Genomic DNA, 25,157 nt, shown 5'->3' on the forward strand with positions numbered 1-25,157 from the left:
ATGATTAAAATATGTAAATACATTTCATATTAACAGACGGGTGATGGTTACATTGACGTAGCTTGTGGCAGGGTTAAATTGAAGTGGGTTTGAAGATCAATAACTTTAGCCTACCCTGTCGTTAAATTCCGACTTTAAGTTACTTTAATAGTAATGCAGAACCAATTAGCTTTTTTGACTTAACTAGATCTAGGCTAACGCAACCTCCCAGTGACCCTGGCTTTGTGTTTACGTCAGCCCCTTGCAATCCGCTGCGCTCTGCTCTCTATCTGCTCCCTCTGACCCTGGGAGGGCTCTGAACGTAAAAGTCGTGTTAGTGGGTCAAGGTAAATATGACCTCCACATGCCATGCTGAGGCCTGGTTTGGTGTTTTTATTCATTATTAAATTAAAATAAACAATAGAAATATGTATCTATATGTATTGAAAAAATACTTGTTAATATTATTATGGAAAGGGGGACATATACAACACCCTTCAGCAACGCCCCTCCTAGTGACGTGCAGTGCGAGGCCACTCCCCCGGAAGCTGCCTCCCAACCCTCCTCTTTGGGCGAACCCCACCTCCACCCCCAGCTTCTACTTCCACTTCCGGTCGGGGCAAATGACGGCGATGGCGGGAAAAATCTGAACCCTGTCTGGGCCTCCTCGAGGTCGACTCAGCCTGAAGATGCCGACACGTGGCTTTGTGTGAGGTGAGTCTGTGGGTGTCTGTGTGTGTCTGTGTGTGATGAGTCTGTGGGTCTCTGTGGTGAGTGTGTGGGTCTGTGTGTTGAATCTGTGGGTCTCTGTGTGGTGAGTGTGTGGGTCTCTGTATGGTGAGTCTGAGTCTCTGTAGGTGTCCACACGATGATGATGATGATGTTATCAGCCACTTGGTTGAGCTTCTTTCGTTTGTAATAGCCAGCGCTACGTAGCTCCTTACCTGGTAAAATGTATATCGTTCAGTTTAGTATTTGGGTCTCTGTATCTTTGTGGGTCTCTGTGTGTCTCTCTGGGTGTCTGTGGGTCTCTGTGGGTCTCTATGGGTCTCTATGCATATCTATGGATCTGTGTGTCTCTATGGGTCTCTATGTATTTCTATGGGTCTTTGTCTTTACGTTTCTCTGTGTATTTATATGGGTCTCTATGCATCTTTGTGGTTCTCTGTGTGTCTCCCACATCCCCCCACCAGGAACCCACCATCCGCACCACGAACTCACAACACGGATCCACACACTCACTACGCACCCACATCCTCACCACGGACCCACACACTCACCACGAACCCACAACACGGACTCACACACTCACCACGCACCCACATCCTCACCACGGACCCACACACTCTCCACAATCCCACAACAAGGACCCACACACTTACCACGAACCCACAACACGGACCCACACACTCACCAGGAACCCACAAAACTCACCTCGTCAATAGTTTCGCTCGGATAGCTTCAGCAGAAGTTATTCGAAAGGCGACGATGATGAAGCTGAAGCAGCTGAAGTTTAAGAAGCTGCCGTCTCCTTCATGCCCATCTCGTACTCTGAGGAAGCACGTGGTGATTGCGATGTCACCGGTGCTGTCACAGTGCGAGGGATGTTACCACGCCCCCTTCAGCCACGCCCCTCCGAGTGACGTGAGAGTGCGAGGCCACGCCTCCGGAAGCCGCCTCCCGCCCCGCCTCTTTGGGTGCCACCCACCTCCACCCCCATCTTCTTCCGCTTCCGGTCGGGGCGAATGGCGGCGATGGCGGGAAAAATCTGAACCCTGTCTGGGCCTCCTCGAGGTTGGCTCAGCCTGAAGATGTCGACACGGGGCTTTGTGTGAGGTGAGTCTGTGGGTGTCTGTGTGAGTCAATGGGTCTCTGTGTGAGGTGAGTCTGTGTGTCTCTGTGTCTGTCTGTGTGAGGTGAGTCTGTGGGTCTCTGTGTGTGTCTGTGTGTGGTGAGTCTGTGGGTCTCTGTGTCTGTCTGTGTGAGGTGAGTCTGTGGGTCTCTGTGTGTGTCTGTGTGAGGTGAGTCTGTGGGTGTCTGTGTGAGGTGAGTTTGTGGGTCTCTGTGTGTGGTTAGTCTATGGGTCTCTGTGTGTGTCTGTTGTTGGTGAGTCTGTGGGTCTGTGTGTGGCGAGTCTGTGGGTGTCTGTGTGTGTCTGTTGTTGGTGAGTCTGTGGGTCTCTGTGGGTGTCTGTGCATGGTGAGTCTGTGTGTGTCTTTGTGAGGTGAGTCTGTGGGTCTGTGTGTGGTGAGTTTGTGGGTCTCTGTGTGTGTCTGTGTGTGGTGAGTTTGTGGGTCTCTGTTTGAGGTGAGTTTGTGGGTGTCTGTGTGAGGTGAGTCTGTGGGTCTCTGTTTGTGTCTGTGTGAGGTGAGTTTGTGGGTGTCTATGTGTGGTGAGTCTGTGGGTCTCTGTGTGAGGTGAGTCTATGGGTCTCTGTGTGAGTCTGTGTGTGGTGAGTCTGGGTGTCTGTGTGTATCTGTGCGAGGTGAATTTGTGGGTCTCTGTGTGTGGTTAGTCTGTGGGTCTCTGTGTGTGTCTGTGTGAGGTGAGTCTGTGGGTGTCTGTGTGAGATGAGTCTGTGGGTCTCTGTGTGTTGTGAGTCTGTGTGTGTCTGTGTGAGGTGAGTTTGTGGGTGTCTGTAAGGTGAGTTTATGGGTCTCTGTGTGTGTCTGTTGGTGTTGAGTCTGTGGGTCTCTGTGGGTGTCTGTGCATGGTGAGTCTGTGTGTGTCTTTGTGAGGTGAGTCTGTGGGTCTATGTGTGGTGAGTCTGTGGGTCTCTGTGTGAGGTGAGTCTGTGGGTCTCTGTGTGAGTCTGTGTGTGGTGAGTCTGTGTGTATCTGTGTGAGGTGAGTCTGTGGGTCTCTGTGTGTGGTGATTCTGTTGTGGTGAGTCTGTGGGTCTCTGTGTGTGTCTCTCTGGGTGTCTGTGGGTCTCTGTCGGTCTCTCTGGGTCTCTATGGGTCTCTATGTATATCTATGGATCTGTGTGTCTCTATGGGTCTGTATGTATTTCTATGGGTCTTTGTCTTTACGATTCTCTGTGTATTTATATGGGTCTCTATGCATCTTTGTGGTTCTCTGTGTGTCTCCCACATCCCCCACCAGGAACCCACCATCCGCACCACGAACCCACAACACGGACCCACACACTCACCGGGAACCCACAAAACTCACCTCGTCAATAGTTTCGCTCGGATAGCTTAAAGCAGAAGTTGTACGAAAGGCGACGATGATGAAGCTAAAGCAGCTGAAGTTTAAGAAGCTGCTGTCTCCTTCACGCCCGTCTCGTACGCTGAGGAAGCACGTGGTGATTGCGACATCACCGGTGCTGTCACAGTGCGAGGGACGTTACCACGTACCCTGCAGCCACGCCACTCCGAGTGAAGTGCCAGTGCGAGATCACGCCCCCAGAAGCCGCCTCACGCCCCGCCTCTTTGGGCGCCCCCCACCTCCACCCCCAGCTTCTACTTCCGCTTCCGGTCGGGGCGAATGGCGGTGATGGCATGAAAAATCTGAACCCTGTCTGGGCCTCCTCGAGGTCGGCTCAGCCTGAAGATGCCGACACGGGGCTTTTTGTGAGGTGAGTCTGTGGGTGTCTGTGTGAGTCTGTGGGTCTCTGTGGTGAGTGTGTGGGTCTGTGTGTTGAGTCTGTGGGTCTCTGTGTGGTGAGTGTGTGGGTCTCTGTATGGTGAGTCTGAGTCTCTGTGGGTGTCCATACATTTCCACACGATGATGATGATGATGATGTTATCAGCCACTTGGTTGAGCTTCTATCATTTGTAATAGCCAGCGCTACATAGCTCCTTACCTGGTAAAATGTATATCGTTCAGTTTAGTATTTGGGTTTCTGTATCTTTGTGGGTCTCTGTGTGTGTCTCTCTGGGTGTCTGTGGGTCTCTGTGGGTCTCTGTGGGTCTCTATGGGTCTCTATGGGTCTATATGCATATCTATGGATCTGTGTGTCTCTATGGGTCTCTATGTATTTCTATGGGTCTTTGTCTTTACGATTCTCTCTGTATTTATATGGGTCTCTATGCATCTTTGTGGTTCTCTGTGTGTCTCCCACATCCCCCCACCAGGAACCCACCATCCTCACCACGAACTCACAACACGGACCCACACACTCACCACGCACCCACATCCTCACCATGGACCCACACACTCACCACGAACCCACAACACGGACCTACACACTCACCACGCACCCACATCCTTACCACGGACCGACACACTCTCCACAATCTCACAACAAGGACCCACACACTTACCACGAACCCACAACATGGACCCACACACTCACCAGGAAGCCACAAAACTCACCTCGTCAATAGTTTCGCTCGGATAGCTTCAGCAGAAGTTGTTCGAAAGGTGACGATGATGAAGCTGAAGCAGCTGAAGTTTAAGAAGCTGCCGTCTCCTTCATGCCCGTCTCGTACTCTGAGGTAGCACGTGGTGATTGCGACGTCACCGGTGCTGTCACAGTGCGAGGGACGTTGCCACGCCCCCTTCAGCCACGCCCCTCCGAATGACGTGAGAGTGCGAGGCCACGCCCCCGGAAGCCGCCTCCCGCCCCTCTTTCGGCGACCCCCACCTCCACCCCCAGCTTCTACTTCCGCTTCCGGTCCGGGCGAATGGCGGCGATGGCGGGAAAATCTGAACCCTGTCTGGGCCTCCTCGAGGTCGGCTCTGTGTGAGGTGAGTCTGTGGGTCTCTGTGTGTCTGTGTGAGGTGAGCCTGTGGGTCTCTGTGTGAGGTCAGTCTGCGTGTGTCTGTGTGAGCTGAGTCTGTGGGTCTCTGTGTGAAGTGAGTCTGTGTATGTCTGTGTGAGGTGAGTCTGTGGGTGTCTGTGTGAGTGGGTCTGTGGGTGTCTGTGTGAGGTGAGTTTCTGGGTCTCTGTGTGTGGTGAGTCTGTGGGTCTGTGTGTGGCGAGTCTGTGGGTCTCTGTGTGTCTGTGTGTGGTGAGTCTGTGGGTCTCTGTGGGTGTCTGTGTGAGGTGAGTCTGTGAGTCTGTGTGTGGTGAGTCTGTGGGTCTCTGTGTGTGTCTGTGTGTGGTGAGTTTGTGGGTGTCTGTGTGTGATGAGTCTGTGGGTCTCTGCGTGAGGTGAGTCTGTGGGTCTCTGTGTCTGTGTGAGGTGAGTTTGTGGGTATCTGTGTGTGGTGAGTCTGTGGGTCTCTGTGGTGAGTGTGTGGGTCTGTGTGTTGAGTCTGTGGGACTCTGTGTGGTGAGTGTGTGGGTCTCTGTATGGTGAGTCTGAGTCTCTGGGTGTCTATACATTTCCACACGATGATGATGATGATGATAATGTTATCAGCCAATTGCTTGAGCTGCTATCGTTTGTCATAGCCAGCGCTACATAGCTCCTTACCTGGTAAAATGTATATCGTTGGGTCTCTATGTATCTTTGTGGGTCTCTGTGTTTCTCTCTTTGGGTGTCTGTGGGTCTCTGTGGGTCTCTATGGGTCTCTATGTATTTCTATGGGTCTTTGTCTTTACGATTCTCTGTGTATTTATATGGGTCTCTATGCATCTTTGTGGTTCTCTGTGTGTCTCCCACATCCCCCCACCAGGAACCCACCATCCGCACCACGAACGCACAACACGGACCCACACACTCACCACGCACCCACAAAACTCACCTCGTCAATAGTTTCGCTCGGATAGCTTCAGCAGAAGTTTTTTGAAAGGCGACGATGATGAAGCTGAAGCAGCTGAAGTTTAAGAAGCTGCCGTCTCTTTCAAGCCCGTCTCATACTCTGAGGAAGCACGTGGTGATTGTGACGTCACCGGTGCTGTCACAGTGCGAGGGACGTTACCACGTACCCTTCAGCCACGCCCCTCCGAGTGACGTGCCAGTGCGAGACCACGCCCCCGGAAGCCGCCTCCCGCCCCGCCTCTTTGGGCGCCCCCCACCTCCACCCCCAGCTTCTGCTTCCGCTTCGGGTTGGGGCGAATGGCGGTGATGGCGGGAAAAATCTGAACCCTGTCTGGGCCTCCTCGAGGTCGGCTCAGCCTGAAGATGCCGACACAGGGCTCTGTGTGAGGTGAGTCTGTGGGTCTCTGTGGGTTTCTGTGTGAGGTGAGTCTGTGGGTCTCTGTGTGTGTCTGTGTGAGGTGAGTCTGTGGGTCTCTGTGTGAGGTGAGTCTGTGTGTGTCTGTGTGAGGTGAGTCTGTGGGTCTCTGTGTGTGGTGAGTCTGTGTGTGTCTGTGTGAGGTGAGTCTGTGGGTTTCTGTGTGGGGTGAGTCTGTGGGTGACTGTGTAAGGTGAGTTTGTGGGTCTCTGTGTGTGGTGAGTCTGTGGGTCTGTGTGTGGCGAGTCTGTGGGTCTCTGTGTGTGTCTGTAGGTGGTGAGTCTGTGGGTCTCTGTGGGTGTCTGTGCGTGGTGAGTCTGTGTGTGTCTTTGTGAGGTGAGTTTGTGGGTGTCTGTGTGAAGGAGTTTGTGGGTCTCTGTGTGTGGTGAGTCTGTGGGTCTCTGTGTCTGTGTGAGGTGAATTTGTGGGTGTCTGTGTGTGGTGAGTCTGTGGGTCTCTGTGTGAGGTGAGTCTGTGGGTCTCTGTGTGTGTCTGTGTGTGGTGAGTCTGTGGGTGTCTGTGTGTGTCTATGTGAGATGAGTCTTTGGGTCTGTGTGTGGCGAGTCTGTGGGTCTCTGTGTGTGTCTGTAGGTGGTGAGTCTGTGGGTCTCTGTGGGTGTCTGTGCGTGGTGAGTCTGTGTGTCTTTGTGAGGTGAGTCTGTGGGTGTCTGTGTGAGGTGAGTTTGTGGGTCTCTGTGTGTGGTGAGTCTGTGGTTCTCTGTGTGAGTCTGTGGGTCTCTGTGAGGTGAGTTTGTGGGTGTCTGTGTGAGGTGAGTCTGTGGGTCTCTGTTTGTGTCTGTGTGAGGTGAATTTGTGGGTGTCTGTGTGTGGTGAGTCTGTGGGTTTCTGTGTAAGGTGAGTCTGTGGGTCTCTGTGTGTGTCTGTGTGTGGTGAGTCTGTGGGTGTCTGTGTGTGTCTGTGTGAGGTGAGTCTGTGGGTCTCTGTGTTGAGTCTGTGCGTCTCTGTGGTGAGTGTGTGGGTCTCTGTATGGTGAGTCTGAGTCTCTGTGGGTGTCTATACATTTCCACACGATGATGATGATGATGTTTTCAGCCACTTGGTTGAGCTGCTATCGTTTGTAATAGCCAGCGCTACATAGCTCCTTACCTGGTAAAATGTATTTCGTTGGGTCTCTATGTATCTTTGTGGGTCTCTGTGTGTGTCTCTCTGGGTGTCTGTGGGTCTCTGTGGGTCTCTGTGGGTCTCTATGTATATGTATGGATCTGTGTGTCTCTATGGGTCTCTATGTATTTCTATGGGTCTGTCTTTACGATTCTCTGTGTATTTATATGGGTCTCTATGCATCTTTGTGGTTCTCTGTATGTCTCCCACATCCCCCCACCAGGAACCCACCATCCGCATCAGCAGGCATCGTCAGGGTCGGGATGGAACCCACGACCTCCTGTATACCAGGCGAGGTAGTTAACATCTCCCAGCCACTGTGATGATGAGAGAGAGACATAGACTCCAAATATACAGCAGCAGGGATCGTCAGGGTCAGGATCGAACCCACGACCTCCTGTATACCAGGCGAGGTAGTTAACATCTCATCAGGGTCGGAATGGATCCCACGACCTCCTGCGTATCAGGCGAGGTAGTTAACATCTCATCAGGGTCGGAATTGAACCCACGACCTATATACCAGGCAAGTCACCTGAGACCCCAGGCAGCAGCAACTCGCCACAACAAACACAACTGCAACGTTCTGTTGAGTCCGCTTATTTATTAACAACAACAATCGATAAACAATGGTCTAGATATATATGTACACATTATTACATTATAACTTATTTTGTATCTCTATCCTAACTCTTCACACGCGCACGTGGCTAGGCTGGCTGTAGTCCATTGTGTGGTGAGTGTGGGTGGTGAGTGAGTGTGGTGGTGGTGCTGCTGCTGCTGCTGCTCGTGGTGGTGGTTGCACCGATTCCACCACCACCACTCCGCTACTCTGCCGTGGGCCGTCCACCACAGAGGAGCTGGCGGCCGAAGAGCGAGCGGAGCGCCTTGCCCACACGCGCCAGGACCCCTCGCTCCCTCTCCTCCTCCTCTTCCTTCTCTTTCTCCTCTTCATTCTCCTTCTCCTCTTCATTCTCCTTCTCCTCTTCATCCTTCTCCTCTTCATCCTTCTCTTCATCCTCCTCTTTATCCTCGTCGTCATCCTCCTCCTGCGTCTCCACCACCTCCGTCCTCTCTCCAAAAGTCTGGGTGAGCGGTGACGATGGTGATGGGAGCTTCTCCTCCGGCTCCGCTCTGTGGAGAGAGGCAGCAACACCACAGCAGCGCATCATCGTCATCATCATCGTCGTCGTCATCGTCATCATCATCGTCATCATCATCATCGTCGTCATCAACATCGTCTTCATCATCAACATCGTCATCGTCGTCGTCATCATACCCACAGAGACCCATAGACCTACAGAGACCCATACTCATAGCGACCCATACAGACCCATACTCAGAGACCCATACTCATAGAGACCCATAGACCTACAGAGACCCATCCTTATAGAGACCCATACATACCCACAGAGACCCATAGACCTACAGAGACCCATCCTCATAGAGACCCATACATAGCCACAGAGACCCATAGACCTACAGAGACCCATACTCATAGCGACCCATACAGACCCATACTCATAGAGACCCATCCTTATAGAGACCCATACATACCCACAGAGACCCATACTCATAGAGACCCATACAGGCCAATGCTCATACAGACCCATAGACCTACAGAGACCCATACTCATGCAATGAGAGCACCATCTCCTTTATTACGTGGGGTGTGGTGTGATATGCAGTTATGGGTTATCTCGGGGAAAGATTACATCGAGGCCAAAGGTAATGGGGCGGAGCCACCCGGGAAGCCTCTGGAACGCTCCCAAAGGTTCCATGAGGGACGTGGCCAGAGGCGGGGTTTAGTCGCCAGGGAGCGAATATAAGTGGGGGCCGGAGCAAGGTGCGGGGTCGGTGTGTGAAGAATCAAGAGGAGCTTCCTGTCGCTGCCGCTGCTCCGCCATCTTTATCGGCCACGTGGCGGCTCAACCTTCAGCCAATCAGCCGCTCCCTAGCCAGCGCCGTCAGTCAGCGGCGTGCTAGAGAGTGGGGCGAGCGCCACGTGGCGCAGGGCAGCGAAGCCGCTTGGGGGGCCATGCATCCGTGGTGTGAGTGACAAGAGACGAGTAGACAGCCAACTGTACCGAAGTTTTATTAATAAACGTTTCAAGTTCTTATCGTGTTGGAGCCACTCATTACACTCACAGAGACCCATACTCATAGAGACCCATACAGATCTACAGAGACCCATACTAATAGAGACCTATACAGACCCATACTCATAGACCCATATTCAGAGACGCACAGAGACCCATACTAATAGAGCCCATACAGACCCCAGAGACCCATACTTATAGAGACCCATACAGACCCCTGAGGCCCATAATCACAGGGACGCATAGACCCACAGAAACCCATAGACCCACTTAGACCAGAAGCGACTTGGCCATCTCGAATGATAGCCGAATCAAGTGGGCAGATAACATCATCATCATCGCGTGGACATTCATAGCGGCAGTCAAATACTCGAAGTGCATGACGCCGATTCTCAACGTGGAGGGGAAAATCCTGAGGACCCTGAGAAGAATCCACGCGGTGACCACGGGGACAGAAACGCAGAATGCAAATATACAGCAGCAGCTGGCATCGTCAGGGTCGGGTTCGAGCCCACGACCTCCTGTATACCAGGCGAGGTAGTTAACATCTCATCAGGGCCGGGATCGAACCCAAGACCTCCTGCGTACCAGGCGAGGTAGTTGACGTCTCATCAGGGTCGGGATCGAACCCACGACGTCCTGCGTACCAGGCGAGGTAGTTAACGTCTCATCAGGATCGGGATTGAACCCACGACCTCCTGCGTATCAGGCGAGGTGGTTAATATCTCATCAGGGTCGGGATCGAACCCACGACTTCCTGCGTACCAGGCGAGGTACACAGAGAGAGGCTCACCGTTGCTCAGCAGCTGCAGATCCCTGCACAGGAGTGGTGCCACCGCTGCTGCTGATGGTGATGGTGGCCCAGTTGGTGGTGTCGGCCCAGCTGGTGGCTCGGATGGTGGTGGTTGTGGGGGTGGCCTCGCTGGCGGTGGGGGTGACCTCACTGGTGGTGGTGGCCCGAGTGACGGTGGTGGCCCGAATGGTGGTGGTGGTGGGGTTGGCCTCGCTGGCAGTGGGGGTGGCCTTGCTGCTGGTGGTGGCCTCACTAGCGGTGGAGGTGCCCCCAATGGTGGTGGTGGTGGCCCAGATGGTGGCATTGGTGGGGGTGGCCCTTCTGGTAGTGTTGCGAGTGGTGGTGGTGGTGGTTTGGAGCCAGCTGTGAGCCAGCGCCTGCTCAGGCGTCATCCGGAGATTCGGATCCCATCTATTGGGAGACGCACGGGGAGGGAGGGGAGGGATGGAGGGAGACACACACGTGGTGAGAGGGGCATGGTGAGATGATTTGACAGGGTGGGAGGTGGGGGGAGAGTGGGGAGATGGCGGCGTGGGGGGAGAGATGGCGAGGGTGGGAGGGAGTGGTGGTGGGTGGTGAGTGGGTGGCAGAGCTGCCAACCCGTACGGTTTATTAGATATTCTTGTGCAGGGAAATTGTGTTTTCAGGTCCGTACGGAGTGCAGCCGTTTCAATTCTGGGTAACAATAATAATTCGTTTCTATTTGTTTGTCCCTTGTGATCGGATTTTGCAGGATGAACGTTGAGATTTATGAGGGTCACGGGGTGACCAATAATTTTGTGTCTGTAGTAAGGTAGGGCAGTGATAAGGTGTTGACAGGTATGGGGTGGTGAGTGGGGGTGAGTGAGTGGGGGTGAGTGGTGTGGGGATGAGTGGGGGTGAGCGAGGGGTGAGTGTGGTTCGTACTGCAGGCAACGGCTGACGAAGTCCACCAGCTGAGGGTGGTGGCCCTGCAGCGCGCGGTGCAGAGGGAGGCTTCCCGGTGGCCCCTGCTTGGACAGGTTGTAGGGGAGGCCCTCAGGGTCTGCAGCGACAGAGAGACGCACGCAGAGTCACCAACCACCACGTCGCCCACATACCCACTCATCCACTTACCTACCCACCTACCTATAGACCGACATACCCACCAACTCACACACCTGCCCACTTACCCACCTACCCTCACACCGACCAACTCACCCACCCACCTATGCACTTACCCACCTACCTATCCAGTCGCCCACCTACCTACCTACATATCCACTCACCCACCTACATACCCACTACATACCCACTCTCCCACTCAGTAACCCACCCACTCACCGACCCACCCACCTACCCACCCGCTCACTCACCCACCCACCTATGCTTCCTAACGACTGTTACAAAGATCCCCAACCCCCACCCCACCCCCCACCTCCGGGATAATCAGAGCCCCCCCCCCCCCACAATAGAACCCTATAAGAGCCTCACTGCCACCCCCCCATCTAACAAAAGGGAATGGGTCACGTCGCTGGCACCAGCCTGCCCGAGCCTTTGACTCACCAAAGTAAGTTGTCTTGTTAGGTGCTTCGTCCACCATCTTTTTCGGGGGCATGCCCAGGATCTGCGCACGGTTTCGGACAAAGACAAAAGGAGGAGGGGGGGGTTACAGCCGGTGTAGCCTCAGCTTGCCCATTGGGGCAAGTGCCGTCTGTCAGCAGTGAGTAGTGGTGGAGGCAGCGCCTGTCGAGGCTGGCACTGTGTACAAAGACAACAATCCCTCCCTCTCCTTATTAGACTAATCTCATTGCTAGGGCAAGTGCTGTTAGTAGCGAGCAGCACCTATGAAGGCCAGCACTGTGTACAAATACAACAATCTCCCCTTCCCCGTATTAGCCTCATCTCATTGCTGGGGCAAGTGCTGATTCATCGCAAGCAGCACCTATAAAGGCCAGCACTTTGTACAAAGACAACAATCCTCCCCCCGTCCACGTCTAAGCCTTATCTGATTGCTGGGGCAAGTGCTGTTAGTCGCGCGCAGCACCTATGAAGGCCAGCACTGTACCAAGACAACAATCCCTCCCTCTCCTTATTAGCCTCATCTCATTGCTAGGTCAAGCACTGTTAGTCGCGACCAGCACTTATGAAGGCCGGCACTGTGTACAAAGACAACAATCCCCCCCTCCCTATATTAGCCTCATCTCATTGCTGGGGCAAGTGCTGTTAGCAGCGAGCAGCACCTTTGAAGGTCGGAACGGCACACAAGGGGGTGGGTGCCCAGCACCACGCCCGGCCACCTTTTTCTCCCCCAGTGGAAATGTTTACTACATACCGCTACACCAAGTACTCGTTTGAGGCTGCGTCGACCTATGAGAGGTTCAGGACCAGGTTAGATATTCCTCGCCGGTTGTTTGTGGCCGCCAGACGAATCAATCTCTATGAGTATTGATATCTGTGGGTCTGCATGGGTCTCTATGAGTATGGGTCTCTGTGCAGACCCACAGAGACCCATATCCATAGAGACCTGCCCACCCACCCACCCACCATACCCACCGTACCCACCCACCATACCCACCGTACCCACCCACCGACCGTACCTCGATGCAGTAGGGCAGGTGTTCTGTGAAGGTCCGTGAATCAACGAGTTCCTTGCCGGTGGCCATCTCGGCCACGGTGCAGCCCAGGGCCCACATGTCCACAGCGCAGGTGACATAGTAGCCCAGCAGCAGCTCCGGGGCCATGTAGGGCATCGTCCCGCACACGTTTTGGGCTGCACAGCAACAACAACAACAACGACGATGAATATAAAGTAGCCCCTCCGTCAACAGCGACGTGGGTTGAACAGGTTTCTTTTTTCGGTCGGTTAAATGCCTAGTCGGCTTCTGCGACCGATATTTCACAGCGGAGGCGAGTTTTTGGGTTGGACCGCGTACTCTGGCTGCCCGCCCGATGATGATGTTCAGCTGTAATCGCTCGAATTGTAAACGTCGTAGTGGATTTACATCTCCAGCACACCGGCTAGTGCTGTGCAAGTGGCGATTTGGAGCGTCCTGTTTACGTGACGCTGAACCTCACTAACTGGCTGCGTCGGATGGCGGCGGGTTTGACGACGCAACGTTTACGTTGACGCGAGCTAACCCTGAAAAAAGAAACTCCACGCACGCAAAGCCACTCACTTTTATGCTTCAGGTAGGAGCTGCACCCAAAGTCGGTGACCCTGACTTTGCCGGCCGCGGTGAGCAGAATGTTATCCTGGACAAAGGGGAAAGACAGAGAAGGAATTCCACGCTCTGAGGTTACGGCAAGAGTGTCCAGCCAGCAGTGGGTCGATCACGCAAAGTGACGCATTTACACCCACACAGGCAGCCCCCCCCATCCCACTTTTGGCATGGGCTATGTGCCTGAGACTCGTTCAAAGTCGTTTTAATAAACTACTAAACCTATTTGTTTTGTTACTACCAGGGTGTAAGGCCCCACTGAGCTGTTGTGTAGCTATTATATCAGAAACGACCTGGACATCACGTAATAACATCATCAGCATCATCATCATCATTGCATGGACATTTATAGCAGCAGCCAAACACTCTAAACACATGTTTCAACAGCCCATAGAGACCCATACACACCCACAGAGACCCATACTCATAAAGACCCACACAGATATAGAGACCCATTCTCATAGAGACCTACACAGACCAACAAAGACCCATTCTCATCGAGACCCACACAGACCAACAGAGACCCATACACATAGAGACCCATAAAGACCTCCAGAACCCTATACTCATAGAGACCCATAAAGACCGAAATATACCCATACTCATAGAGACCCACACAGACATAGAGAGACCCAAACTAAAACTAAGCTATGTTTTACTTTACTAGGTGCAAGGCCCCACTCTGTGCTGCTGTGCAGCTGTTCTGTCAGAAGCGATCTGGCCATCACAAACGATAGCTCAACCAAGTGGGCTGATATCATCATCATAATCACGCGGAAATATTAAAGCAGCGGTCAAATACTCTAAACGCTTGGTGATGTTGATTCTGAACGTGGAGGGAAAAACCGGAGTAAAATCTACGTGACCACCACGGGGAGAGAGAGACTTAGACTCCAAACATACAGCAGGCGTCAGGGTCGGGATCGAACGCACGATCTCCTGTCTACCTGGCGAGGTAGTTAACATCTCCTGCTACCTCCTCCATCTGGAAGGAGGACGTGGCAGAGGCACAGTAGAAGGACGGAGCCAGCGCATTGACCCTGCGATCAACCATGGCCGGCCTGCCTCTACAGTACGAGTGTCCACCTCGTCCCAGATCGTCTTCACCGGAGGTAAAGTGACCCCACCACCACCACTACCACCACCTCCCTCCAGATGGACAGAGCCACCGCTTCGACCCCGCGATCAACAGTGGCCGGGCTGCCTCCGCGCCAGCTAACCGAGCGCCCCAACGAGAGGGCGCGACCACCGCGCCCGCTCCGCTCACCGGCTTGATGTCCCCGTGGATGATGCCCCGCCCCTTGGCGTACAACAGGAAGTTGAGGATGGCCCTGGTGTACTCCCTCAACCGCCTCACGTAGATTCGCCTGATGCTCCCTTTGCTCATGACATCGTAGAGGCTCTTCCTGGCACGACAAGGACGACGACGACGTTAAAACCCCTTTCCCGTTCCGCTAACGTCCGCAGGGCGACCCACAACCCGGACCCCAAACCGACTGTGCCACTTGGTTAGTTTTGGCGGGGGGGGGGGGGAGGTCAGGGAACTCCTCGTCGCTCTGCGGTATTCATTCGCGTCGTCGCCGCGCTGCACTAGCGCCGAGGGAACTAACGCGCACAAAACATTGCCGCGGGTGAAATATTTAATGATAATAATTTCATTATGATTTCATTCTAATTTCACCGTGATTATGTTCTTATTACAATTTCTATTTTATTATTTCATTACTATCATTTTATTACTATCATATCACAATTTAACAATAATATTTTTTATTATTACTTTATCAATATTTCTTAATTAAAAAAATTATTAAAATTTTTATTAGCAATATATTTGTATTATTATTTCATTATAATTTCCTTATTATTTTGGAATCTTATTGTTCATTATAATTTTTTTATTATTATTAACCTATTAATATAGTGTTATTTTATTATTTTAAAAAATAGCTTATTAATATATATATTACTAGAATGTGTACCCGTTCTTCGCACGGAAATTAATAGTTTATTCCATCGCAGATGTGCCGTCACCGCTCACTGCCGTGCAATAGATTATATCCATTATTCCCTCCCCCCAAAAAATACGAAGTAATATTTTATACTTTTTACATTGTGTACAGTATGGAAGCTACCCACATGCCAAATTTAAAGTTTGTAGCATGTTGGGAAGTATGCTAAACATTTCGAACAGACACACATATCCACAAATTTCCCTTTTGCTGTATATATAAAGATTTCACTGGAAAACCCTGAAAAAAGGTTGATGCTTGCAAGAAAGAAAAAATCCTAAACAAATCAATTTCACTAAATTGGATGTTTTTCACTGAAGGAAATTCAACTTTAACCCACTTCTACGTAAGGTCGATTTAGGCAACTCGGGAAGGGAATGACGTGGCGAGCTGAATATAGTCGCGTTCCCTTAGAAATTCCAGACAGCGTAAGCTGTGCAAATTTCACGACGTCAGAACTCAGCGTTCGAGAGTTTTTGCTGCTTCACACAAACAGATGGATTTTCTGCTTCCTATTTAGGAGCGAGCTGAAATTCGTCGCGTTGACTTAGAAAATGTAGGCAGCTATGCAGCGCTTTTGTGCGGGATACACAGCCTACGCGGGGGTTGGGGGGGGGATGCGTGACGTCAGCAGGCACACTGCGTGACGCTGCCGCATGCGGGTGACATCACAGATGTGACGTCACCACTCACTTGCCGTGCAATGTATTACATGCATTATTCCGCCATCCCCCCCCCCCCCCCAAAATACAAAAGTCTATTTTTAGACTTTTTGCATTGTGTACAGTCTGGAAGCTACCCACATGCCAAATTTCAAGTTTGTTGCATAAACATTTCAAACAGACACAAATTCACAAATTCCCTTTTTCCACATGTAGATTATGATTATCATAAAAAAATTAGAATGTGTGATTCATGGGGAACGTTTCCGTGAGTCGCGTCTTCCGCAACCCAGGGGACTTCCTGCGTCTGCTTTGTCCCCACGGTGTTCTGCGATTGTCGATAACGCAGCGGTTCGCCGTGCTGAGCTGCTTGACCCACGGGGGCCACGTGGACGCGTGCTGCTCGACTTCCCAGAGCTTTGGAGACTCGGTTGCCAAACAAATTGTGATTGTAAAATTGTCAGATGAATTATTGCATAAATTAATTATCAAAATAGCAATTAAATAAGTTATGTCTTCGATTAAATTAATTCATTTAACGAGGCGAGACATATTTTGATGAATTGTTAATTATCTTTAAACTCACTAAATAAACTGCAAAATAAGTTTATTATGAAAGTTATTAAATAAAGCTATTGGGGAACAAATTAGAAAATTAATCCCCCACCCAACTTTGCCGCACAGAAGTGTGGTCACCACATCTGTGCCTCTTTATAAGGAACGGAACAGGTGGAATTCTCCACAAAATCTGACTTTCGCCTGATGAAGCTGGTTGTAATTACTAGAGAAACGTCGTACTCAGAGATTGCAAATGTTGTGGCTTGGCTGTCCAACACACCGTTGTGCTGTACCATTATACTACACTATACACTACACTACTATACACTACACACTAGTGCTGTACTAGTAACGAATTGGCAGGTTCTGTTTGCGTGACAACCCTTACTAGTTGGCTGTGTCGGGTCGTGGCGGGTTTAACGACGCAACATTTATATTTTTAAGCGATCTAACCCAAAAATACCTCTATTATGGATTATAATGGTCGCAAAAGCCCTGCGTGTAAAACTCAATTAATAAATGTGATAAATCGATAAATCTAGTTGCTTGATCAAACATTAAATAAATATTAATTCCGAAATAAATCAACTATCGAACGGAGCAATGGAGATGCACGTGGGTGGGTGGTGGGGGGGGGGTGGGAAGGTTCACGTACTTCAAGAGCTCGACGACGAGGCAATTGTGGCCGCGGAATTCGAACGTGTCCAGGACCCGGATGACTCCATAGCGCTCATCGCTGGCCCTGCCCTGCAGCTTTTTGGCCACCTCCAGCTCCGTCCTCTGGCGGGCCGCTGTCGAGGAGCTGCGCAACGGGAGGGGGAAGGCCACGAAATCAACGGTGACTCTGTGTGGGTGACTCTGTGTGGGTGACTCTGTGTGGGTGACTCTGTGTGGGTGTCTCTGTGTGGGTGACTCTGTGTGTGTGACTCTGTGTGGGTGACTCTGTGAGTGACTCTGTGTGGGTGACTCTGTGTGGGTGACTCTGTGTGGGTGACTCTGTGTGGGTGACTCTGTGTGGGTGACTCTGTGGGTGACTCTGTGTGTGTGACTCTGTGTGGGTGACTCTGTGAGTGACTCTGTGTGGGTGACTCTGTGTGGGTGACTCTGTGTGGGTGACTCTGTGTGGGTGACTCTGTGGGTGACTCTGTGGGTGACTCTGTGAGGGTGACTCTGTAGGTGACTCTGTGAGGGTCTCTGTGCGTGACTCTGTGGGTGACTCTGTGTGGGTGACTCTGTGTGGGTGACTCTGTGTGGGTGACTCTGTGAGTGACTCTGTGTGGGTGACTCTGTGTGGGTGACTCTGTGTGGGTGACTCTGTGTGGGTGTCTCTGTGTGGGTGTCTCTGTGTGGGTGTCTCTGTGTGGGTGACTGTGTGGGTGTCTCTGTGTGGGTGACTCTGTGTGGGTGACTCTGTGTGGGTGACTCTGTGTGGGTGACTCTGTGTGGGTGATTCTGTGAGTGACTCTGTGGGTGACTCTGTGTGGGTGACTCTGTGTGGGTGACTCTGTGTGGGTGTCTCTGTGTGGGTGACTCTGTGTGGGTGTCTCTGTGTGGGTGTCTCTGTGTGGGTGACTCTGTGTGGGTGTCTCTGTGTGGGTGACTCTGTGTGGGTGACTTTGTTTGGGTGACTTTGTGTGGGTGACTCTGTGGGTGACTCTGTGAGGGTGACTCTGTGTGGGTGACTCTGTGAGTGACTCTGTGTGGGTGACTCTGTGTGGGTGACTCTGTGTGGGTGACTCTGTGTGGGTGACTCTGTGTGGGTGACTCTGTGAGTGACTCTGTGTGGGTGACTCTGTGTGGGTGACTCTGTGTGTGTGACTGTGTGTGCGTGACTGTGTGGGTGACTCTGTGTGGGTGTCTCTGTGTGGGTGACTCTGTGAGGGTGACTCTGTGGGTGACTCTGTGAGGGTCTCTGTGCGTGACTCTGTGGGTGACTCTGTGTGGGTGACTCTGTGTGGGTGACTCTGTGGGTGTCTCTGTGGGTGACTCTGTGTGGGTGACTCTGTGGGTGACTCTGTGGGTGACTCTGTGGGGGTCTCTGTGGGGGTCTGTTTGGGGGTCTCTGTGGGTGTCTCTGGTTGACTCTGTGGGTGACTCTGTGGGGGTCTCTGTGGGGGTCTCAGTGGGGTCTCTGTGGGGGTCTCTGTGGGGCTCTCTTTGGGGGTCTCTGTAGGGGTCTCTGTAGGGGTCTGTGTGGGGGTCTCTGTGGGTGACTCTATGGGGGTCTCTGTGGGTGAATCTGTGGGGGTCTCTGTGGGTGACTCTGTGGGTGATTGTGCGGGTCTTTGGGTGACTGTGGGGGTCTCTGTGGGGGTCTCTGTGGGTTTCTCTGTAGCTGACCCTGTGGGGTCTCTGTGGGTGACTCTGTGGGGGTCTCTGTGGGGGTCTCCGTGGGTGACTCTATAGGTCTCTGTGGTTGTCTCTGTGGGTGCCTCTGTGGGTTACTCTGTGGATATCTGTGGCTCTCTATGGGTCTGGGTGTTTTTGTGGGCCTCTGTGGGTCTCTAAGGGTCTGGGTGTTTATGTGGTTCTTTAAGGGTCTTTATTTGTTTGGGTGTCTCTTGGGTCTCTCAGGGTCTGGGTGTCTCTGTGGATTTCTAAGGGTCTGGGTGTCGCTGTGGGTGTCTCTGTGGGTCTCTCAGGGTCTGGGTGTTGCTGTGGGCCTCTATGGGTCTCTCAGGGTCTGGGTGTCTTTGTTCGTCTCTATGGGTCTCTGTGGGTCTCTATGGGTCTGTTAGTTTTTAGTTTAGAGTTAGCAACAGTTGCACGGTAAATTTTGATTTAAAGCTTTCGTGACTGCAGTAATTCATATTCTTAGTTTTTTTCGGTAAAGTCACGTTGAAGAGAAACAACAAAATAACAAAATATATATAAAACAATAAAAAATTCTCACGACGTTTCGACCATAACTCAAACGGTCATCATCAGGTGTGTCGGTTTGCATAAATTTATTTTTAAAACGGCACATTTATTTATTTATAAAAAACGTTGGCGTCACGCGCAGCGATTGGCAGTTTGCCCAGGACTAGTCCATCTATTTTTTGAAAAGAGGAGGGGGGAGACGAATTTTTTTATAATGTATGCTGTCTGAAAGCCACTGTAAGCGTGAACAATCAATCAAGAACTGAAATGATTTATCAAATCTTTCCAATGATTGCTAAGATAGAATCCATCTTCTCGGTTGAAATTGTCTCTGTGCTTGTATATGTGGATTTCCTCATGAACGAATCTCTCATGGAAGCCAGATGGCTTACAAAGAACCTCCGTCTTGGAAAAGTCAATGGCATGTGAGCCTACTGAATTAGAACAATGATCTGCTACGGCCGAGGTGTTGGTCCTACCGTGTTTAAGGTCTGCTTTATGTTCACGAATGCGGTCCGAGACATGGCGATTGGTTTCTCCAATGTAACTACTACCACAGAGGCAACTTAGTTTGTAGACACCAGGGTATTGTATGTCCGGAATCACATCTTTTACAGACGGAACCAGATCACGGATTTTATGTAATGTGTTGAAACGGACCTGGATCTTGTGTTTATTCAAGATTTTGGAGATCTTTTTTGTGATCCCAGCAATGTAGGGTAAAGTGATGGTTTTGAAAGGCTCCTCAAGAGGGTTCTTCTTCATGGTTTGAGTGATAGCTTTGCGGATTGTATAGTCGGAGTAACCATTAGCCCTAAGAGCTTGGTGTACGTGCTTGAGTTCACTGTTTATGTGTTCCTGGTCGGATATGCATTGGGCTCTACGATACAGAGTCTTGATGAGAGAATTCTTCCGTGATGGATGGTGGTGGGAATCCGGTTTCAGATAAGCATCCGTATGGGTAGCTTTCCTGTAGACAGAGTGGCTCATTGAACCATCAGGTCTCTTTTTAATTAGGACATCCAAAAAAGGTATCTTGCCATCTATTTTGACTTCCATGGTAAATCTGATGGCTGGGTGTATGGAATTGATGTGGTCGAAGAATTGGTCTAGAGCAGGCCGGCCATGTGGCCAGATGACAAAAGTGTCATCCACGTACCTCTTCCATAAGGTTGGGCGCAGAGTGGCAGTCTGCATGGCGTCAGTCTCAAATTTCTCCATGAAAATGTTAGCTATAACTGGAGAAAGGGGGGAGCCCATTGGGGTGCCCTCAGTTTGTTTGTAGAAAGTTCCATTCCAAGTGAAGTATGTATTGGTTAAACAGTGTCTCACCAGGGGGGGTACCTCAGTGTTTAGTCCTTGATGAACCAAGTCTTCAATGATTGCAATGGTGTCAGGTACAGGAACCTTGGTGAATAAGGAAACTACATCAAAACTGACAAGCAGGTCGTCAGGGGACAGGGAAATACCCTTGATTGTTGATACCAGGTGAGTAGAATTTTGTACCGCAGAGGTGGTCTTTCCAGTGAAAGGACGCAGGATTTCAGACAAAAAACGAGCTAGTTTGTAGGTGGGGGAGCTGATAGTAGAGACTATGGGACGAAGAGGTGTATCTACTTTATGTATTTTTGGTAAGCCGTATAATCTTGGTGGCCTGGCAGCAGAAGGTTTCAACGAAAACTGTTTAGATTGATCAATTAATGCGGTTGAATCAGAAATTATTTTGTTGGTTTGTGTGACGAGGCTGTTGGTGGGATCTCTTTTTATTTTTGTATAACTACCATCGTCGAGTAATTCTTTAATTTTGTTGTTGTATTCTATTTTATCCATGATGACAGTAGCATTGCCTTTGTCAGCTGAGAGAACTACAATATCATTCCTCTTTTTTAATTTATATAATTCAAAACGCTCATCTTTGCTGAGGTTGCTAGCTGGCATCTTAGCGTTTTTGAGGGTTGCAGCGATTTCAGATCTTGCTACGTCTGCAGCGATGTGACCCAGGCCCCTGAGAGCAACGTCTACTTGGGCAATTATATCATTAACTGGTATGTGTTTAGGCGTGACTGCAAAGTTTAGACCTTTAGCTAAAACGGATTTCAGACCATCGGAAATATAACTGTTACTGCGATTAATTACGACTTTATTAACGTCTAACTTTTTGGTGTGTGGGTCCGGTCTTTTGTTGAAGAGGAGGTTAAATTTGGAAATCAGGTTTTCCTTACATTTGGTCGACATAGTAGCAGCTGAAGAGGCAGTCATATTGTCTACATGTTCCCAATCCGATGTGGACATTATTGCCGTCAATGATAAGTGTGATTTGTAGAGTGTCTTGTCTAACTGATCTAGTTCTGTGCGTATAAGTCTGATTTTTTCTGAGATAAGAGCTAAGCTAGTTTTGAAAAGAATTCGTTTCGCATTAGAAGAAGTTACAGCAGCAGAGGTCAGTGTAAATGCGATTGGTATTACCCCAGAGTCGCGGCATCTCTTCAGGAAGGTGAGAGACTCGATCAGCTGAGCTTTCTTATCCCGGAGTTTGTTGAAGGATCTTAAAGTTACGGGGAGGGTTTTCACATAACTTTAAGATCCTTCAACAAACTCCGGGATAAGAACGCTCAGATGATCGAGTCTCTCACCTTCCTGAAGAGATGCCGCGACTCTTGGGTAATACCAATCGCATTTACACTGACCTCTGCTGCTGTAACTTCTTCTAATGCGAAACGAATTCTTTTCAAAACTAGCTTAGCTCTTATCTCAGAAAAAATCAGACTTATACGCACAGAACTAGATCAGTTAGACAAGACACTCTAGAAATCACACTTATCATTGACGGCAATAATGTCCACATCGGATTGGGAACATGTAGACAATATGACTGCCTCTTCAGCTGCTACTATGTCGACCAAATGTAAGGAAAACCTGATTTCCAAATTTAACCTCCTCTTCAACAAAAGACCGGACCCACACACCAAAAAGTTAGACGTTAATAAAGTCGTAATTAATCGCAGTAACAGTTCTATTTCCGATGGTCTGAAATCCGTTTTAGCTAAAGGTCTAAACTTTGCAGTCACACCTAAACACATACCAGTTAATGATATAATTGCCCAAGTAGACGTTGCTCTCAGGGGCCTGGGTCACATCGCTGCAGACGTAGCAAGATCTGAAATCGCTGCAACCCTCAAAAACGCTAAGATGCCAGCTAGCAACCTCAGCAAAGATGAGCGTTTTGAATTATATAAATTAAAAAAGAGGAATGATATTGTAGTTCTCTCAGCTGACAAAGGCAATGCTACTGTCATCATGGATAAAATAGAATACAACAACAAAATTAAAGAATTACTCGACGATGGTAGTTATACAAAAATAAAAAGAGATCCCACCAACAGCCTCGTCACACAAACCAACAAAATAATTTCTGATTCAACCGCATTAATTGATCAATCTAAACAGTTTTCGTTGAAACCTTCTGCTGCCAGGCCACCAAGATTATACGGCTTACCAAAAATACATAAAGTAGATACACCCCTTCGTCCCATAGTCTCTACTATCAGCTCCCCCACCTACAAACTAGCTCGTTTTTTGTCTGAAATCCTGCGTCCTTTCACTGGAAAGACCACCTCTGCGGTACAAAATTCTACTCACCTGGTATCAACAATCAAGGGTATTTCCCTGTCCCCAGACGACCTGCTTGTCAGTTTTGATGTAGTTTCCTTATTCACCAAGGTTCCTGTACCTGACACCATTGCAATCATTGAAGACTTGGTTCATCAAGGACTAAACACTGAGGTACCCCCCCTGGTGAGACACTGTTTAACCAATACATACTTCACTTGGAATGGAACTTTCTACAAACAAACTGAGGGCACCCCAATGGGCTCCCCCCTTTCTCCAGTTATAGCTAACATTTTCATGGAGAAATTTGAGACTGACGCCATCCAGACTGCCACTCTGCGCCCAACCTTATGGAAGAGGTACGTGGATGACACTTTTGTCATCTGGCCACATGGCCGGCCTGCTCTAGACCAATTCTTCGACCACATCAATTCCATACACCCAGCCATCAGATTTACCATGGAAGTCGAAATAGATGGCAAGATACCTTTTTTGGATGTCCTAATTAAAAAGAGACCTGATGGTTCAATGATCCACTCTGTCTACAGGAAAGCTACCCATACGGATGCTTATCTGAAACCGGATTCCCACCACCATCCATCACAGAAGAATTCTCTCATCAAGACTCTGTATCATAGAGCCCAATGCATATCCGACCAGGAACACATAAGCAGTGAACTCAAGCACGTACACCAAGCTCTTAGGGCTAATGGTTACTCCGACTATACAATCCGCAAAGCTATCACTCAAACCATGAAGAAGAACCCTCTTGAGGAGCCTTTCAAAACCATCACTTTACCCTACATTGCTGGGATCACAAAAAAGATCTCCAAAATCTTGAATAAACACAAGATCCAGGTCCGTTTCAACACATTACATAAAATCCGTGATCTGGTTCCGTCTGTAAAAGATGTGATTCCGGACATACAATACCCTGGTGTCTACAAACTAAGTTGCCTCTGTGGTAGTAGTTACATTGGAGAAACCAAACGCCATGTCTCGGACCGCATTCGTGAACATAAAGCAGACCTTAAACACGGTAGGACCAACACCTCGGCCGTAGCAGATCATTGTTCTAATTCAGTAGGCTCACATGCCATTGACTTTTCCAAGACGGAGGTTCTTTGTAAGCCATCTGGCTTCCATGAGAGATTCGTTCATGAGGCTATCCACATATACAAGCACAGAGACAATTTCAACCAAGAAGATGGATTCTATCTTAGCAATCATTGGAAAGATTTGATAAATCATTTCAGTTCTTGATTGATTGTTCACGCTTACAGTGGCTTTCAGACAGCATACATTATAAAAAATTTCGTCTCCCCCCTCCTCTTTTCAAAAAATAGATGGACTAGTCCTGGGCAAACTGCCAATCGCTGCGCGTGGCGCAAACGATATTTTTTTATATAAATAAATAAACAAATATGCCGTTTTCGAAATAAATTTATGCAAACCGACACACCTGATGATGACCGTTTGAGTTATGGTCGAAACGTCGTGAGAATTTTTTATTGTTTTATATATATTTTGTTATTTTGTTGTTTCTCTTCAACGTGACTTTACCGAAAAAACTAAGAATATGAATTACTGCAGTCACGAAAGCTTTAAATCAAAATTTAATCGCCTCTACGGGGAGGGTTTTCACTTAACTTTAAGATCCTTCAACAAACTCCGGGATAAGAAAGCTCAGCTGATCGAGTCTCTCACCTTCCTGAAGAGATGCCGCGACTCTGGGGTAATACCAATCGCATTTACACTCACCTCTGCTACTGTAACTTCTTCTAATGCGAAACGAATTCTTTTCAAAACTAGCTTAGCTCTTATCTCAGAAAAAATCAGACTTATACGCACAGAACTAGATCAGTTAGACAAGACACTCTACAAATCACACTTATCATTGACGGCAATAATGTCCATTTGGTTGATAACATCATCTGTGGGTCTCTGTGTGGTGAGTGTGTGGGTTTCAGTGTGGTGAGTGTGTGGGTCTCTGTTTGGTGAGTGTGTGGGTTTCAGTGTGGTGAGTCTGTGGGTGTCTATACATTTCCACACGATGATGATGATGATGTTATCAGCCACTTGGTTGAGCTTCTATCATTTGTAATAGCCAGCGCTACATAGCTCGTTACCTGGAAAATCTATATCGTTTAGTTTAGTATTTGGGTCTCTATGCATCTTTATGGTTCTCTGTGTGTGTCTCTCTGGGTGTCTGTGGGT

At 49.6% G+C, this 25,157-nt stretch overlaps 1 long non-coding RNA gene across 2 annotated transcripts; it reads left to right on the forward strand.

Annotated features, from left to right (window-relative positions):
* The first annotated feature begins 418 nt into the window (after positions 1-418).
* LOC142907623 (uncharacterized) lies at positions 419-9,535 on the forward strand. 2 transcript variants are annotated; one of them, XR_012931134.1, is made up of 5 exons: positions 419-693; positions 1,173-1,815; positions 3,084-4,673; positions 5,547-6,020; positions 7,393-9,535. It is a non-coding gene; the product is annotated as an uncharacterized LOC142907623 (long non-coding RNA). The 2 variants fall into 2 exon arrangements; XR_012931133.1 differs by having other exon boundaries at positions 419-1,815; positions 7,393-9,534.
* The last annotated feature ends 15,622 nt before the right edge of the window (positions 9,536-25,157 follow it).

Source organism: Petromyzon marinus, chromosome 80 (genome assembly GCF_048934315.1).
Source record: "Petromyzon marinus isolate PM22_M1 ecotype Great Lakes invasive population chromosome 80, UKy_Petmar_22M1.pri1.0, whole genome shotgun sequence".
Lineage (NCBI taxonomy): Eukaryota > Metazoa > Chordata > Hyperoartia > Petromyzontiformes > Petromyzontidae > Petromyzon > Petromyzon marinus.